Source organism: Ahaetulla prasina, chromosome 3 (genome assembly GCF_028640845.1).
Source record: "Ahaetulla prasina isolate Xishuangbanna chromosome 3, ASM2864084v1, whole genome shotgun sequence".
Lineage (NCBI taxonomy): Eukaryota > Metazoa > Chordata > Lepidosauria > Squamata > Colubridae > Ahaetulla > Ahaetulla prasina.
Window position 1 is genome coordinate 112,294,073 of NC_080541.1, and position 18,631 is coordinate 112,312,703.

At 38.9% G+C, this 18,631-nt stretch overlaps 1 pseudogene; it reads right to left on the minus strand.

Moving 5' to 3' along the window:
* The window catches only part of LOC131194997 (uncharacterized), a 28,693-nt pseudogene extending 11,522 nt beyond the window's left edge, over window positions 1–17,171 (minus strand).
* Between the last annotated feature and the right edge of the window lie 1,460 nt (window positions 17,172–18,631).

The following is an 18,631-nucleotide window of genomic DNA, read 5'->3' on the forward strand; positions in this document are numbered from 1 at the left end:
TGAAATAAGCCTGTTGAGAAAAGATCTGTGACAAGATCTTTTCAGATCACTATGTTTCCAGAACTCTTGGGCAATTCAACAATGAAATCCATGGAGATCTCTCTCCATAATTCTGAAGGGTCAGCCACCAGGTGCAGTAAATCAGTTTGCTACATAACTTTCTATATCCTTTTTTAATGAGCGCCACCAGAATTGCCATTTTAGTAAAAGTAATATTTTTACAAAACCAAAGTGACCAGATAATTTGGAGTCGTGGCAAGCTTGCATAGTTCTCAGCCTTTTCCTAGCTGGGAAACTTATTTCCCACCCAAGCTAACCCCTCTTCTGTTATGCAAGTATGTTTATTGGCACTAAATCACTCATCCATTTCTAAGGCTTTTTTGAAATCTGTGGTGGTGGTGGTGGCATTGTCTAAGGTGGAGGGATCATTCTTCACCTGAATGTGTGTGACGGCCTTAGCTGCTAATTGGGAGGTTGGGATCATGGGCTTAATTATTTCCGCCTTGACACTGTTGTATTGCAGTAGTCTGGACAGGGCATCTGCCAAAAAGTTTTTCCCTCCTGGTAAATACTTCAAAATGAAATTAAAGCGTTGGAAGTACTGTGCCCACCGGACTTGTTTTGGAGACATTTTTTGTAGGGTTTTGAAAACCCCATGGGGTTTTCCAATTTCTTGTGGTCAGTCCATACTTGGAAAGGTATTTTACTTCCTTCCAAGAAATGTCTCCAAGTTAGGAGTGCCCACCTAACTGCAAAAGCCTCCTTTTCCCATATTGCCCATCTCTGTTCGGTTTCAGTTAACTTCCTAAAATATGCACGTGGTGGTAATTTGCCTTCTTCATTCTCTTGGGAGTAAAACAGCACCAACTGCCACATTGCTGGCACTGGCCTGGATTACAAATGGTTTCTCTGGGTCTGGGTGTTTTAATAGATTCAGTCGAATAATTTTTTCAGTTTTTCAAATGCCACTTGGCAGTCCAAACTCCTATTCAGTGGTTGGCTAGGTTTCAGTTTATCTACCCCCTTGGTTTTTAACAGATTTGTAATCAGCAACGCTATTTGGGCAAAAGAGGGGATAAACTGCCTATAAAAGTTAGCGAACCCCAGGAAGCTCTGCAATTGTTTGCGAGTACAGGGGGTTTCCCACTCAAGGACTGACTGTTCTGACTTTTGTGGAGTCCATTTCCACACCCCATGATGAGAGATTCTGTACCCTATGTAATCTATTTTATCTTGGTGAAAATCATATTTGGAGAGTTTGGCAAACAACTTAGCTGCCCTTAATTTCTTCAAAACCTCCTGCACCAATTTAATATGTTGTGTCTTAGTTTCAATATAAATCAATATATCATTAAGCTAAACCAAAACTTCCTTATACAAGTGTTCATGCAGCACCTCATTAATTAGCTGCATGAAAATGGCGGGAGTCCCTTGGAGTCCAAATGGCAAAAACTTGAAATCAAAACATCCTAGCGGATAATTAAACACTGTTTTCCATTTATCCTCTTCTCAGATCCTGATCCGGTAATAAGTCTCCTGCAAGTCTAGCTTAGAAAAAAGTCTCCCCTTCACCAGATGGGCCAGAATGTCCTTCATTAAGGGTAGGGGATAAAGATTTTCCTTGCAAATAGCATTGAAATTCCTATAATCTACACATAAACATAATGAGCCGTCCTTTTCCCTGAACAGTTTGGGGGCAGCCACCTTGGGAATCGCTGGTTCAATGAACCCACGCTCAAAGTTTTTGTCTATGAATTGCTGCAATTCATCCAGCTCCTGGGGAGTCATAGCGTAAAGTTTTGGCTTAGGTAGTTTGGCCCCCAGTAAAATCTTGATGGCACAATCTGTAGACCTGGTTCATCTGAGGCCACTTCGTTGAAAATATCCATCAAATCCCAGTATTCCCTGGGGATGTCTGGTAGGGGTCCATTCACCGCATCTGCAGCTACCTCCTCTCTCTGTAACATTTCATTCTGGCAGGATTCCTCATTCCGAATTAATTCATCATTAGGGAATTGGAGGGTCCCCTCTGTCCAGTCTACCCTTGAATTTCACTTCTATAACCAGGTTAGTCCCAGAACTAGGGCCCAGTCCAACCCTGGTGTCACAGTGAACACAATGATTTCAGAATGATTTACCATCGTTAGTTTGAGTGGTTCAATGGCAAATGTGGCCGGGGCATCCCCTGCAATGGACCCTTCAAGTTGACAGAACGAGACTGGGGTTTTTATTGGCCTTAGTTGAATGCCCAGTTCCCCGATCAGAATAAGGCTTATTAGGTTTCTTGAGCACCCCAAATCTAGCAATGCCTTAAGTCTCACTTTTCTCCCCGTTACTGGTTCTCTGGGGGTTGTAAAGGGTTCAACAACCCCACTCACCAAAGGGTCTTTGTAGTTGCTCTCCAACTGACTGGCTTCCTCCACCAGAGGGGTCAGAGTTCCTCGCAACATAATTGATTCTGGCAGGAACTCAACAACCCCATGGGTCTTCAGGGTGATATCTTTGGCACACGGTGGTGGCTTTGAGAGTTTCCCTCCGATCTGCTTCTTTCCCTTTCAGCTGGACATTCTCACATGACACTCGTTTGCATGGAGACATTCCTTTCCGCAATGGAATCAGGCAACTGAGCGCAGTGAGGCAGAGCGAGGTTTGGTTTCCTCACTTCTCCCTTCTGGCGGGGATTTCTTCCAGAAGCAGTTTGCACGGTACTGGTTTTGAGCTTGGTCAATTTCTGCTTCCTCAGCCAAGACACACCAGTTGTGCAGGCGGACTGGGGATCCACAGGCAATGCAGGCATTGTACAGGTCATTGTTTAAGCCATCTTTGAACCAACTCACAAGTATTTCCTCTGGCCAATCTATGTGGCAAGTCAGATCATGAAACTCTTGGATGTACTCAGTGATTGGACGGCGTCCCTGTCTGATGTGCCTTATGTGGTCTCTAGCCTTGCAGTCGGCTAGGGGGTCCTCAAATCTCTGTCTCAGGGCTGTCATGAAGTTGCGGAGCTCCAATGCATCTGCATTATGGAGGCTCACCATCCAACGTGCAGCTGATCCTTCTAGAGCCAGGGTGACAACCCTGACTTTGGCATCTTCTGTAGGGAGATCCTTCCCATACTCCTGCATGTAGGTCAGTACATGTGCAAGGAAAAATCCCAGTTTCAACAAGAATTGATGCCAAGAGGGAGCGCCTTCCATTCTAAATTTGGAAGCCTCCTCTTATCAAGTCGCAAGCCTTGCTTTGCATTGAGTTGTTTCCTAGGTGGATCTTCCATGGTGGAAATGGGTTTATCAGTAGCCACACACACACACCCGTTTCAGGCAATGCATCTGGGGTTGGGGATCCCTTTCATTCATCAGTAGTCCCCTTTTGTACTCCTAACTGGTTTGCAGTGCAAGCCTGGGCGTCCTGGATCCGCATGCATGGATGGCCTCCCTCATGAGGTTCATGGCTTCCCTCAGGAATTGGTTGGGCCGATGTGGGGCTCCTTCCAGTTTCTCATTGTCATAAATGTCTCCTATCTCCTGCTTCCAACCAGACGGTTGGCTTCCATGGTTGAGGGTGACATCTGCCACCCCAGCCTTCCATCTTCCCAAACCAATGGATTACCTCAGCTTGGCAGCAGTGCTTGAAGCAATGTTCTCCTCAACCCATGCATTGAGGGTCTCAATTGAGATTTTGAGGGGGTGGGAGACTTCCGCTGGCAACGCAGGCTTCGCGGACGTTCCCTCGGGATCGTCTGCCCTGGGTTTCGTCAAACCGTCCCTGACAGCGTAAATGGGCTGTCAAACGGTTTGCAATTCTCTCCCCCGGTTGAAGGGGGAGGGAAGAGGGGTCAGGTTTTGGGTAGAGCTCCCCGGGATCCCCTGGAATTTAACCAGGGGATCGAAGGGTGAGAGCTCCCCTTTAGCCTGACGAAACTCCGTGCCCAGGGTGCTTCTGTTTATACAGAACGAGAAGCCGCGACCATCTCTGTGTCAAGATTTATTCCTAAAAGAGAATTCAACACAGACAGAACAGAGCAGGAGGACTAGCAAGAATTTGCAAGTAATAAATCTTAACTTCAGTTCTTAAATAGCTTTCCTTTGAATTTACTTTCAACTTGAGTGGATCTAAAATGGAAACTATAAAGAAGAAGAGCATAACAAGCTATTTTTTTAAAATGGAATGAACAAGAACTGTTAATGATTTTTTTCTCCTTTTACCTTTTTCTTTATCATAATGTTTAAGAAGAAAAGTTTATTGATTTCTTTTAGATTTTATAGTTTATGAATGGCTCTTAAGCAAACAGAACTAACTATTAAAATCTTGCAAACTTCTTCATTTCAAATATGGAAATTTTTCTTTTATTATTATTTTTTTTTTTTATTATTATTATTCTTTTATTTTATTTTTTAATAGAGAATTTGCAAGTAATAAATCTTAACTTCAGTTCTTAAATAGCTTTCCTTTGAACTAACTTTCAACCTGAGTGGATCTAAAATGGCGTTTGCAATATACAAAGGAAAGCGAAATTATAAAGAAGAAGAGCATAACAAGCTAACAAGAATTGTTAATGATTTTTTTCTCCTTTTACCTTTTTCTTTATTACAATGTTTAAGAAGAAAAGTTTATTGGAATTTTTTTTCCTCTCTTTTTGGTAGATTTTACAGTTTAGGAATGATTCTTAAGCAAACAGAGCTAATTATTAAAATCTTGCAAACTTCTTCATTTCAAATATGGAATTTTTTTTATTATTATTATTCTTTTATTTTTTTTTTAATAGAGAATTTGCAAGTAATAAATCTTAACTTCAGTTCTTAAATAGCTTTCCTTTGAACTAACTTTCAACCTGAGTGGATCTAAAATGGCGTTTGCAATATACAAAGGAAAGCGAAATTATAAAGAAGAAGAGCATAACAAGCTAACAAGAATTGTTAATGATTTTTTTCTCCTTTTACCTTTTTCTTTATTACAATGTTTAAGAAGAAAAGTTTATTGGAATTTTTTTTTTCCTCTCTTTTTGGTAGATTTTACAGTTTAGGAATGATTCTTAAGCAAACAGAACTAATTATCAAAATCTTGCAAACTTCTTCATTTCAAATATGGAATTTTTTTTTATTATTATTATTACTTTTTCTTTTTTTTTAATAGGAACTTTTGGAGGCTTATCTTTTCTTAATAAGTTTTTAAACAAGAGATTTTTACACCAATATATTAAAGATTGGAAAGTCTTTATTGCTAGATGTTAAGTTGATTGATGAGCAGATGGTGGAAAAGGTATAAGAAAATGTGTAAGGAAATGTGTAAGATAGAAGACAAGGGGAAGGAGAATGCTTAAGATGTGATTTTGATGGTATTTTTTTTTTTAACATATATATATAGGGTTTAATTTTTACAACTGACTTATTTTGGGTATATCATTATTTGATATATGTGAGGTATAAAGGAATGGGAAGATGGAATATTGTTTAACCCTTGGAGGATAGAAAAATTTATGGATGTAATGTTGGTATCTGGTTAAATAGAATTTAATTGTTATAATTGATATATTTTGGATATAAGTTATAATCCTAATAATGTTATTTGATAGATGTAAGGTAAATTGAAGAAATATTAATATTTGCAATGTTATTTGATTTATGTAAGTGATATTTTTGGAGATTGAAAATGTGTAAGGAAATGTGTAAGATAGAAGACAAGGGGAAGGTGAATGTTTAAGATGTGATTTTGATGGTATCTTTTTTTTTTTTTTAATATATATATATAGGGTTTAATTTTTATAACTGACATATTTTAGGTATATCACTATTTGATATATGTGAGGTATAAAGGAATGGGAAGATGGAATATTGTTTAACCCTTGGAGGATAGAAAAATTTATGGATGTAATGTTGGTATCTGGTTAAATAGAATTTGTTATAATTGATATATTTTGGCTATAAGTTATAATTTTAATAATGTTATCTGACAGATGTATGAAATATTAATATTAGCAATGTTATTTGATTTATGTAAGTGATATTAAAGATATGAGAAGATAGAATATTGTTTACTTTTGGAGATTGCATAAAATTTAAGAATTTAAGCTGGAAATATGAATTATATTTGGGATACTGTTTAAGGAAGAAAGGTATATTATAGAAGAATTTCTGATGAATACTGGAAGATGGAATATCGTTTTGGTCTTGATCGATGAAGATTGGAGATATATTTGGTCTTAATTGATGAAGATATTTTATTGATGAACTGGAAATACTAACTTAATTGGAAGATTCTGAAGATTTTAGGAGTGGAATGGACTGATATATAATAGACTGGAAGAAGAATGTACTTTTCTGTTTTGGAAGGAGTTAAGGTCTTAGAGAGGAGTGACTATGGATTTGACTTATGTTGTATTTTAATTTATGATTGTTAATTTTATACCCTGTATTCTGTTCTGGGAAGTCTCGGGGGGTGGGAGGGGGGAGGGGGGGAAGGGAGGAGAGGGGGGGAGATGAAGGATCAATGTAAAGGAATGATTGAAGATATGTAATTAAGAAATAGAAATAATTTGAAATGAAAGCGGGGCTGCTCAGCTGCCATTTCAGAAGGGAGATTTTGAGGGGGTGGGGTTCTCCCCCAGTCTTCAGCCTCTTCGTGGTCACTGCCCTGGGCCGACATGGTGTGCACGGTCCCCACAATAGTGCTGAGTCTGGGTCGACCAGTTTGCAGTTATTGCCTAATGTAAGGTCTTGCCTTTCCAATCTTCCCAAGAAAGCAGGACTCTTGAAACTGCAGTAGTTCCAAAAGTAGTTTTATTGGAAGGTTTGTGATAACAAGAGATCTAGGCAAGAACTGAAGCTTCTCATTTAAAACCAGCTATTTAAAGCAATGCTAACTAAACTCCTCCCACACTACATCATTGCAGGGAAACAGAAACAGAGCCTTCATATAAAGATTAACACAGTAATGCAAGAAACAGAAACTTCATATACAGACCACTCCATTCCTCCCCATCCTTCCTCACACCAAAATGTCAGTGTCCCTGTAAAAATATCTGGGAGCTGACACTGATCCTGCTGTCTTTTAAATGTGCTTTGAAGAGCTGGCTCTTTCCCCAGATTGTGGACTAAGATGTTCCCTATGCAAGGTTGTTATAGTGGATACTTTGTTCTACTGGGATGATATTCCTTTTGTTTTAGAGCTTGTTTTAAAGCTTTATTTTGAATTTACTCTATTACACAACGTCACCGTTGCCACCAACGTCATTGTGGCAACTTTAGAAATGCAAATTAGAAATAAATCTAGCAATGCAGAATTCACATATTATGTGCATACATTTATTAATACAGAATTGCTTAAAGCTACCAAGAAAAGCTAATTGTGAGTAAAAGCTCTATTAATCATAGTTCATCTGGTATGATTGTTTCTTATCAATCATAGTCTTGGAAAAAGAAATTGTGAAAAAATTACTTCATTCATATGTAGAGAAATGATGACATATAGAAACGATTTAGGAATTATCCTTTTTCATTCCTGTCTCAGGACATGAAATAAAAGATTTTCACTACAAGCAAAAGACTCTGACATTGAGAAAAACATCTTAGCTATTATAACTGTCTGTTAACAACTACTGTAAAAAACAGTAGGTGCTCTCTCTATTGCTCCAGCAAGGGCTAAAAGATTATTTCTCAGATATTATCTAAGCTAGGTAGAGGATGGACCTGATGCCCAAATAGCTCCTTCCAATTTACAAACTGCTGCAACTGTGATGTGGCCAGTCATAAAATAGCTAGGACCCAGATTGCTGGGGGCTGACTCTGTAAAACTGTAAAGTACTGTGAAGTGGTATATATAAGTGCTATTGCTATTTATTGGAGGCAATAGATACAACTGCTCCCAAAACTCTGTTTACTTTTCCCACAGTCACTGTTACCTCAGCTTGTTCTTTCTTCTGGGCAGATGGTCACCTTTCCAAATGAACAGACATAATAATTATCTCTCATTTATGCTTTTGAAAAGACTATCCTTAGGACTCAAAAACATTAATTTAACACCAAGATCCTCTTAATACTTTGCTTCATAATGCAATGGTTTATTCTTTTTTAAATGTGAAGATTCACAACAACAAATAAATAGCAGCAATCTGTGCTAAAGAGGAAATTCATGATTATATTTGACTCTATGGTATCATTCCAGGACCTACTTTTCTTAAAGGTTTCAATTTGGTCTCCATGATGAATTCATATTTGCAGAGTTCACAGCAACTGGTGGCTGAGCTCTTGATCCACTGCTGCAGACAAGCTTGATGGACAAAATTAAGGCTTCCTGTACAATGACAGGGAGTAATTAATGGACTCTCATCATCTCCTTCACAATGGCATATCCTATGACAAGAACATAGCAATTTATTAGGGGAAAGAACTATGGGGTAAACTAGAAAAATGTCTTTTTGAAAAAAGGCATAATATCAAAGAATAATAAATTATCTGAGATCATATGTGACTATATTTCAGAGTCTGAAATAACTGCTCAAGTTGTTGTTGTTAGTTGCGAAGTCGTGTCCGACCCATCGCGACCCCATGGACAACATTCCTCCAGGCCTTCCTGTCCACTGCTCAAGTAGGCTAAACTAAAATGTTGATTTCTTGCTTCTCTTTAATTATAAGCCCAAAACAATCAAAAATTTGTAAAAAAAAAAAAAAGGAAGGACAAAGGAGAACATTAACTTTTCAACTAGGTTAATTTTTTTTTTTTTGTTTACATTTATACCCCGCCCTTCTCCGAAGACTCAGGGCGGCTTACAGTGTATAAGGCAATAGTCTCATTCTATTTGTATATTTTTACAAAGTCAACTTATTGCCCCCCCAACAATCTGGGTCCTCATTTTACCTACCTTATAAAGGATGGAAGGCTGAGTCAACCTTGGGCCGGGCTCGAACCTGCAGTAATTGCAGGCTACTGTGTTCTTAATAACAGGCTTTTACCAGCGTGAGCTAAACCAGCCCTTAATGGGGCTTTACTTACTGCTGTGCTTCATCAATGACAATTATGTGCCTAAGTCATGGAAAATTGGTTATTTTAAATCACTATTATAATCTACAATGACATGAAAATTGAATTTTCACATTTTAAAATGTTGCTGGAAGGGAAATGTGTTTCAAATATTTTCCTTGGAATTTCTGGGATAATCATTTATAAACTTCCTGCCACAAAAGCAACTAGCAAGCAGCAATCTCACCTTGCTTTGTCCAAGACTTTTTGCACAAAATTCTGGCACAGGTTTAGTGTAGCCATGATTCCATACTGAACCATAAATCCCCATGACCAGAAGTTTCAGAGGAAGTTAAATGGGTATTCAAAATTGTGGGATAGCACTTCTCACTATTGTATCAAATGTCCTGAATTACACTAGTAACATTGTAGAAAATTCAGTGAGACGCATGGATGACCTCTGAAAGATTGTGGGTACAAGGAAAGTCCTTTTCAGTGGAAACTTTTATATCAGTGCCACTCTCTTTCTCAAGAGCCCCAGAATTCTGGGAGATGATGGCATATGCAGACAACCAGGATACCTGTCTTGGTTGAGGATTAACCTGAACAGGAAAGGCTATTTTTGGAAAAGAAAGATGTGCACAAAGGTGAAAAGGCAATTATGCAATGAAGAGTGCTTGGAACCAGGGAAACTGAGATCCGTTTCAGGGGCAAGCAACTCAGTTGTTCCAAGATGTGAAGCACTACATATTTCTCAGAGATAGGTATTTTTAAAAAGCTTGCAGGAAGAAAGAAAACACTTCTTCACTCTAGATATCCTTTTTTCCTATACATACAATAAATGGAACATATGTAAGAAAATACATGATTAGCATGGCATCAGAGAAAAAAACCAAAATGCTTTGCACATTCAAAAAAGAAGAAATTTTCTTTCAGTAGAAAATAAAGCTCAGTGTGAACTAAAGTGAATGGTTGAGAAAATGAAAAGAGCAGAGCAAGTTACCATAGATCTGGGAGGGGACAGAGAAAGTGGTTTGGCATAAACCAACCTGCAGACATCTCCAGACACAGATACAGGGGAAAGTGGAGGGAAATTTTCTGATAATTGGGAAGGGCAGTCTAGATCACTATCCTTTTCAGCTGAGCAGAGTGGTGCCCGCAGTGCTGTAATTTTCAGCCTCACAGAATTGTCCTCAAAGACCCCGTATCATCTGAACAGAAATCTGTGCTCTCTACCATACCACTGGATGATTTCTCTGGCCAGAGACAGCTTGACTTGTTATCCAGTTCATGACTGCTTGATTTGGAACTATGAGAGAAAGAGAAAAGGTACTGCAACAAATCTTTACTCTGGGAGATTTCGTTGCTATACTTGTCCTCCAGGAGAAGAATACATACAGCACTATGAATATCAGTAGCCAGAGAAGTGCTTGAGTAATTGGTTGAGAGTGACCAGAAATATGAGTGTCTGCAATTGCTAACAGTGAAGTGCCTGAAGCTGAATGGTTTCTTCTCCTTATGACATATGTTAAGTCTTAAACACTGCTCTTGCATTTGGGTAAGTCTGCCCTCTGAACATGTTCATTCCACGCAGCTAAATCTGTCAATTGTATACTGAGCCTTCTGATCCATATCACTGAGTGACTTGGAGAATTTCAGAGCATGGCTGGATTTTTCATTCTTAGACTTGAGAGAATAGACATGTTCATGCCCATGGGAGTTTGCCTTGGAAGCCTGCAACATATTCTGACAGGTTACTGTTACAGTGACCCCTGGAGTCAGAGCATTTTGGCAGACAAGATTTTTCAAGATAACAGATTATTGTACTGGACTGGGATGACAACATTCAGAACACACTTCACTGGAACTGCATGCAGAACAATAGAATAAAAGCACAAAAAAATTAAAGAGCGTACATACAATTTGTTGAAGAAATGACATTTTCAGCCAGTATGAAGAAGGCAAATAACAAACATAAAAAAGGCAGAATTAAATAGGCCAGTCAATATGGTGGCATAATCCATGTGCCACAATGCATTACATGCCAAGATCATTTAAACATGTATATGCATGAGCATACAGCATAGCATGGCCGGACAGGATTTATTGAAGTCTGCCCTATGTGCAGGGGTGAAATTCACTTACCTTCCCTACCAGTTCGCAAATGTGCTTGTGCGTCTGTGCATATGCAAAGCCTTCTGCGCATGAGCAGAGGCTTAAAATGTCGCAAAAAGTGACACCATGACGTCTCTGCAGGTGGGCGGAGCCTCCTGCATCTGCTGCTACCAGTTCGCCTGAGCTGGATACAACTGGCTGAATTTCACCCCTGCCTATGTGCTTTTTTCTAGGTATTATGGAGTCTTTTTTTTAATTTGCATTTATATCCCGCCCTTCTCTGAAGACTCAGGGCAGCTTACATTGTGTTAAGCAATAGTCTTCATCCATTTGTATATTATATACAAAGTCAACTTATTGCCCCCAACAATCTGGGTCCTCATTTTACCTACCTTATAAAGAAAAATGAGAAAAATGACAGCTTATGAGAACCAGTTCTCACCACCATAGAATATTCTCCATGCACCTCTGCCCCATTCCACCTCTATATTGGAAATTGGCACAATGTGCATAAAAGTAATGTATGTGTGGTCATTTGGTTTATTTTTAAATCTTGTAATATCAAGTATTCCCTGATCAAAAACGTCTTATATTTGTTGATTTTACAGTCATGGCCAAAAGTGTTGGCACCCCAGAATTTTTTCCAGAAAATCAAGTATTTCTCACAGAAAAGTATTGCAGTAACACATGTTTTGCTATACACATGTTTATTCCCTTTGTGTGTATTGGAACAAAACAAAACAAAAAAGCAGGAAAAAAAGCAAATTGGACATAATGTCACACAAAACTCCAAAAATGGGCTGGACAAAATTATTGGCACCTTTAAATTAATATTTAGTTGCACACCCTTTGGAAAAAATAACTGAAATCTGTTGCTTCCTATAACCATCAATAAGCTTCTTACACCTCTCATCCAGAATTTTGGACCACACTTCCTGTGCAAACTGCTCCAGGGCTCTCTTATTGGAAGGGCGCCTTTTCCCAACAGCAATGTTAAGATCTCTCCACAGGTGTTCAATGGGATTTAGATCTGGACTCATTGCTGGCCACTTCAGAACTCTCCAGCGCTTTGTTGCCATCCATTTCTGGGTGCTTTTTGACATGTGTTTGGGGTCATTGTCCTGCTGGAAGACCCAAGATCTCGGACGCAAACCCAGCTTTCTGACACTGGGCTCTACAGTGCGACCCAAAATCCTTTGGTAATCCTCAGATTTCATGATGCCTTGCAGACAGTCAAGGCACCCAGTGCCAGAGGCAGCAAAACAACCCCAAAACATCATTGAACCTCCACCATATTTCACTGTAGGTACTGTGTTCTTTTCTTTGTAGGCCTCATTCCGTTTTCGGTAAACAGTAGAATGATGTACTTTACCAAAAAGTTCTATCTTGGTCTCATCTGTCCACAAGACGTTTTCCCAGAAGGATTTTGGCTTATTCAAATACATTCTGACAAACTGTAGTCTTGCTTTTTGATGTCTCTGTGTCAGCAGTGGGGTCCTCCTGGGTCTCCTGCCATAGCGTTTCATTTCATTTAAATGTTGACGGATAGTTCACACTGACACTGATGCCCCGAGCCTGCAGGACAGCTTGAATTTCTTTGGAACTTGTTTAGGGCTGCTTATCCACCATCCGGACTATCCTGCGTTGCAACCTTTCATCAATTTTTCTCTTCCGTCCACGCCCAGGGAGATTAGCTACAGTGCCATGGGTTACAAACTTCTTGATAATGTTGCACACTGTGGACAAAGGCAAATCTAGATCTCTGGAGATGGACTTGTAACCTTGAGATTGTTGATATTTTTCCACAATTTTGGTTTTCAAGTCCTCAGACAGTTCTCTTCTCCTCTTTCTGTTGTCCATGCTTAGCGTGGCACACACAGACACACAATGGAAAGACTAAGTGAACTTATCTCCTTTTTATCTCCTTTCAGGTGTGATTTTTATATTGCCCACACCTGTTACTTGCCCCAGGTGAGTTTAAAGGAGCATCACATGCTTGAAACAATCTTAATTATCCACAATTTTGAAAGGGTGCCAATAATTTTGTCCAGCCCATTTTTGGATTTTTGTTTGACATTATGTCCAATTTGCTTTTTTTCCTGCCTTTTTTTGTTTTGTTCCAATACACACAAAGGGAATAAACATGTGTATAACAAAGCATGTGTTACTGCAATACTTTTCTGTAAGAAATACTTGATTTTCTGGAAAAATTTCTGGGGTGCCAACACTTTCAGCCATGACTGTATGTATACTTGTAGTAATGTGTAAAATAAGTACACTTGAAACATGTTTCAAGCTCCAAATGAGTTGTTCCAACTTTGTGAGAAATGTTCTGGTGATAGCTCAAAACACTTCTGCTACAGTTGGAACAGCTATTTAGAATCCAAAATGTTTTGTGGTGCAGTGATTCAAATGCTGGACTCCGATTGTGGAGATCCACTTTCTAGTCCATTGTGGAAGTTTCCCAAGGTGACCCTAGGTCAGGCACTATCTCATCTTACAGAGTGTACTCATCTTACAGAGCTATTGTTATGGGAAAAACTAGGTATTGTATAAAAATATAATATTATGTTACCAAGTATTTCTAACACATTTTAATATGGCAATTTGAAAACATAAAAGAAGTGACTACGTATTGGAAGACCAACTGTCATTTGCCCTGCAAGATTTCCTGGATCATCAGCTGTAAAATAGCATAACTTCAGACACTGTGACTATCATCAGTTTTAGTGCAATGACACAGTTAATACTTCACCTGCAAATATCCTGATTGGCTGGTGTAGTAGATGCCTGAGAAAAGCCACAAAGAGCAGGAAAAGAGGTTGAATTAGCAGGTTACAAAAACAATAACCAAAAAATACATTTTTTTTATCAGTTAAATTGATTTCATACCAGGGAATCTGTAGTTAGCCCTCCCAATTTCAATAAAAACAAGCTATTGCTCAAAAACATTTAAACTAGGGATGCTTATTTTGAACAGAGTTCTGCCTGGAAGGCAAAGCAATGATCTGCAAAGGAAACGATTACAGTTTGTGGGGTTTCCCTAGGCAGTTTTAAAGTCCTGAAATGGCTCCTCTCCTGATGTCGCTGATCTGCTTAAGCTTCCATATAATAATCATGCACAAAATACATCTTTGATAAGGAAACTACTTTTAACAATTTAAACCAATTTACCCTGCAGATTAGCTCCTTTGGACTCAATTGATCTCTCATCTTGTTTAAGAATTATATGAAATAATTAAGTAGGTTATCCAGGAACCAAAGTGTCATTTAGAGGCAGACTTACCTCTCCACTTCAATGTACTTTAGTTGCATTTTTTAAATTTTTAGTACTTGAGTTTTTAAAAACTATTAGCATGTTAGAACACTTATTCAAGTTAAATGACCTTAACCATCTGCAAATTTTCTTTCTATTGCCTCTAAAGGCTGCTACTTGGGACATGTGCTTGAATATGTAAATAAGGAACTCAGGTGACCTCACCACTGTAATGGCAAGAGCATCACTAGAATGGTACATAGCACAACAGAAATTGCAACCAGACTAAAATGAATCAGCCCCTCATATTTCTGTTTCTGAAAGAAAATTGTCAGCAGCTAATTATCACTGCCTATACCTACATATAATCCCACCCCCTCCCAATCAATCATGGATAATTGTAAGTACATGAGTAATGCATATTAACAAATACATGAATTGTTAATATGCATTACTCAAAAACTACTGTCTTACTGACTCAAAAATTTCATGTTATGAATTTTTACACATTCTATATTATTTTTCTATTAAATTATCATTTACTTAATTACCATTGAGGCAAAAGTGATTGCTTTATGTTTGGGAGCAAAAACTGCCATTCCTTATAAATAACTGTTGTTTAGCCTAGCAGAATTATGAAAATTCCAACACTGGATTTCTGGACATGTGTTGATTCTAAATTGACCTCAATCAAATGAAGCAACGTAGTTGGTGACAAGAACACAGTAGAACCAGTAGAGGAGCAGAATCAGTCAAAAATATAGAGGTCTATGTGGACAGAAGATTAATATTTATATATGTGATATAAACATGTAAAAAATGGATATTTTTCAAGAATATTCTACAAGATAGCAAGTTAGACTTACAAAGGTTTCCTGAACAATAGGAAAAAAAATGAGAAGAGCCCATGTGCAACCTCATCCAGACTAGACTGCACAGTCTCTATTTCTCTAGTCTTTGATGTTCAGCACACATCATCTGGATACTCAAGTAAAAACTGGTAAACTAAACAATAAGAGATAAGGCAACTGCTAAAGGCACGTAATATTTCTTTTTTTCTGTTAGCAATCAATAAAATCACATAAAAAGTGATTCTTTTTTTTATTATTATTTACATTTATATCCCGCCCTTCTCCGAAGATTCAGGGCGGCTTACATATACTTTTGTAGTCTACACAGTTCTTTTTGTAATTGCTAAAAATTTAATATATCTATTTTCCTACCCCTCCTTTCCCAAAAGAGCTCTTGCATACAAAAATTTCACCACCATTCCCACTGAGATTCTCAGAGGAGAAAAAAATCAGAACTCCTGACAATAAATATACTGGTTATTATTGATCAACTGTTTGCTGAGAAGTTTCAGGTTCTCCCCCCCACCAGTAATAGGTTAAATATTTTCAGAACTTCCATTTGCAATAACTTCTTGAGGAATATAGAAAGTATTTATTTAAAAAGTCAAAACTGTTAAGAGGAAAAATACAGGCAGTTCCATATGGAAACTCTGATCAAAAAGTTATGCTTCTCCAATTCTCTTCAGATAAAGCTGCACTTCCTAATTGGAGAAAGAAATGACCATACCTGTTTTTTCCTCTTGCCTTTCTTAGAAACTCTGGAAAAAGTAATATCTCAAGCTGGAATTACAGAGATTTGGTGCAATGGTATATTCATTACACCATAAATATAAGATTAGACCTTCTATATACGTACAATTCTTGATATGAGGTCCATTATCTACCTTTGCCAGGCCACACACCTAAAAATAATTAGAGCAGTAAAAAGCAGAAAATAATCAGAAAATGTATAGCTTCATGTATTTTAGTTTATAGTAATACACATTAATAATAAACAAATGGAATATTTAGCAAAATGCTGCAATGTGGAATGTTCATATTCCAGTTTTTGCCACTCTATACTACCTTTTCTCTATAAATTTTTATTCTTCTTCAGTACACCAAAGAGCATCTTATATCCACCAAGCAGATTAATTTTGTACAGGCAGAGGCCTTAGTTGTTTGTTCCTTTGCAAAATAAGCATATTGGTACCTTCTGTTGTGCACAATCGTTGATACCAGGGGTTTGCAATGTTAAACACTCAAAGAGCCATTTGGACCCATTTCCCACAGAAAACACCAGGAACTACAAAACCTGGGTGGGTGTGGCCAATTTGACATCACTCACTCCTACCCAGCCATGCCTACCCAGGTTTTGTGGCTCCCAGTGTTTTCTTTTCTGTGGGAAACCGGTATCTCTCTCTCTCTCTTTCTCTGTCTCTCTCTCTCTCTTTCGCCCTGTCTCTCTCTCTCTCATCTTTCCCTCCCTCTCTCTCTTTCGCCTGTCTCTCTCTCCATCTCTCTCTCTTGTGTGTGTGTGTGTGTTCCCTCTTGAACCATTTCCAAAAACAGGCAAAGGTTGGTGGGTTTTTTTTGCTGATATTGTTCTTTGGGTGTTTTTTACCATATGATTTAAATCAAGAGTCATTTCAGGTTCCCAGATAAATGAAACTCTTTCATCCCCCAGCTGTGGCTCCCTGTCGGCTGAACCCACCACTGGCTGGCCCCACTTGTCGCCCTCACCTCCCAGTCACTCCTCTCCTGGCCTGAGAAGGTAAGGGCGACGGTGGGGGATGGAGACTCACTCCATATTCCAGAGCGGGAGCAAACCACTCCTGTACTTGCCTCATCTCACGAGTGCTTCTTCTGGCCCTTGTTGGTGCTATGTGCACCTCGGTCACCCGGGGAGACGCGTGACTTGCTCTCTGCCCTGATACACTGGCCTGGCCTGGCTGCAGCCAATGCTCCGCATCGTAATGGGCTCCAGGAGGGAGACAGGGCACCATCTCCCCCATTGTGAAGCACACTAAATTTAACTGTGGTGCACAAGGCACTGCAAGATAGCAGGCAGGCCATGGAGGCAAGAGCAACGATGTCAGCTGCAGCCGGGCCAGTTTCTAGGCAGAGAGCAAGTCACGTGTCTCCCTGAGTGACCAAGGTGCATGGAGCACCAGCAAGGGCCCCTGTGAGACCCAGCAAGTACAGGGGTGCTCCGCTCCTGCTCTGGAATATGGAGCTCTCCATCCCCCACCATCACCCTTACCTTCTCAGGCCAGGCAAGGAGTGACTGGGAGGGGAAGGTGAGTGGCGGGGCCAGCCAGTGGTGGGGTCAGCCAACAGGGAGACACAGCAGGGGGACAAAAGAGCTGCATTTGGGTCTTGCCTGGAAAGGGGATAAACTATATATAAAACATCGCTGTTTTACAGAGATGTCACGATGTTAAATTGGCAGGCCATTTTGGATGGCCCTTTGGATCTTTGAGTAGGGGCTGCTCCCTTGATCCAGATCCCTGAAGTGTCATGTGTCGAGCCAGAGCTGAGCTCGACAATGCGGCTCTGGAGCTACGGGTTGCCAACACCCGATGTATATACATTGGGATTAGTGATAGCAATAATTTTCCTGACTTAAAAACAAGATCTAGCTTCATTTAGCAAACTGACATCATATGAAATACCCTATTCAACTATGAATAATCCATGTTCCATACTCCTGAAAAGGAAAGTACTTGGCAAACTGAAGACATCAAAATACATTAAATACTATTTTTATATATATAGAGAAAGTATGCAGTCATCCATATTAAATACATATAACTCTGGGTAGCTAATATCACATTCACAACCAAGAATATAAAACCACTTTAACAGAACAAAGATATAATTAAAAATAATTAATAGAAAAAGAACAGTGTTTTAAATAAAGCCATTTTGATAGTGACAGCTACCAAATGTACAACTTTCTCAAAACTACCCATCATTCACCACTGAATGATGAATGATTCATGAGGATCTTAATTTTAACCCAAGTCAAACACTGGGATTTCACTCATTACTTGGGGCAGCCTATCTGTATTTTAATACTTAGCTGAGTAATTTTGTAGCTATTACATGCCCAGATCTGTTTATTCTTGGGATCTCCAACACTGCATACTTTGGTGGCTACCACATTCATTGTTTTCCCTTACAATTTTATATTACCTCCAAATTCAATTGGCCTTTTATCAGTAATGATACTTTAAAATATCAGGTAAGTGTCTGAAAAAATAATTAAAAAACTACCAACTTTATTTGGATTTTTAATTGATTTAAAAAAAAATTAAATTAAAAAATTAAAAAATTGATTTTAAGTGATTGGTCTCATTTGAGACAATGACGAATCCGCATATAGACGTGAGGTTGAACGACTAGCCTTGTGGTGCGACCGAAACAATCTGGAACTGAACACACTCAAAACTGTAGAAATGGTGGTAGACTT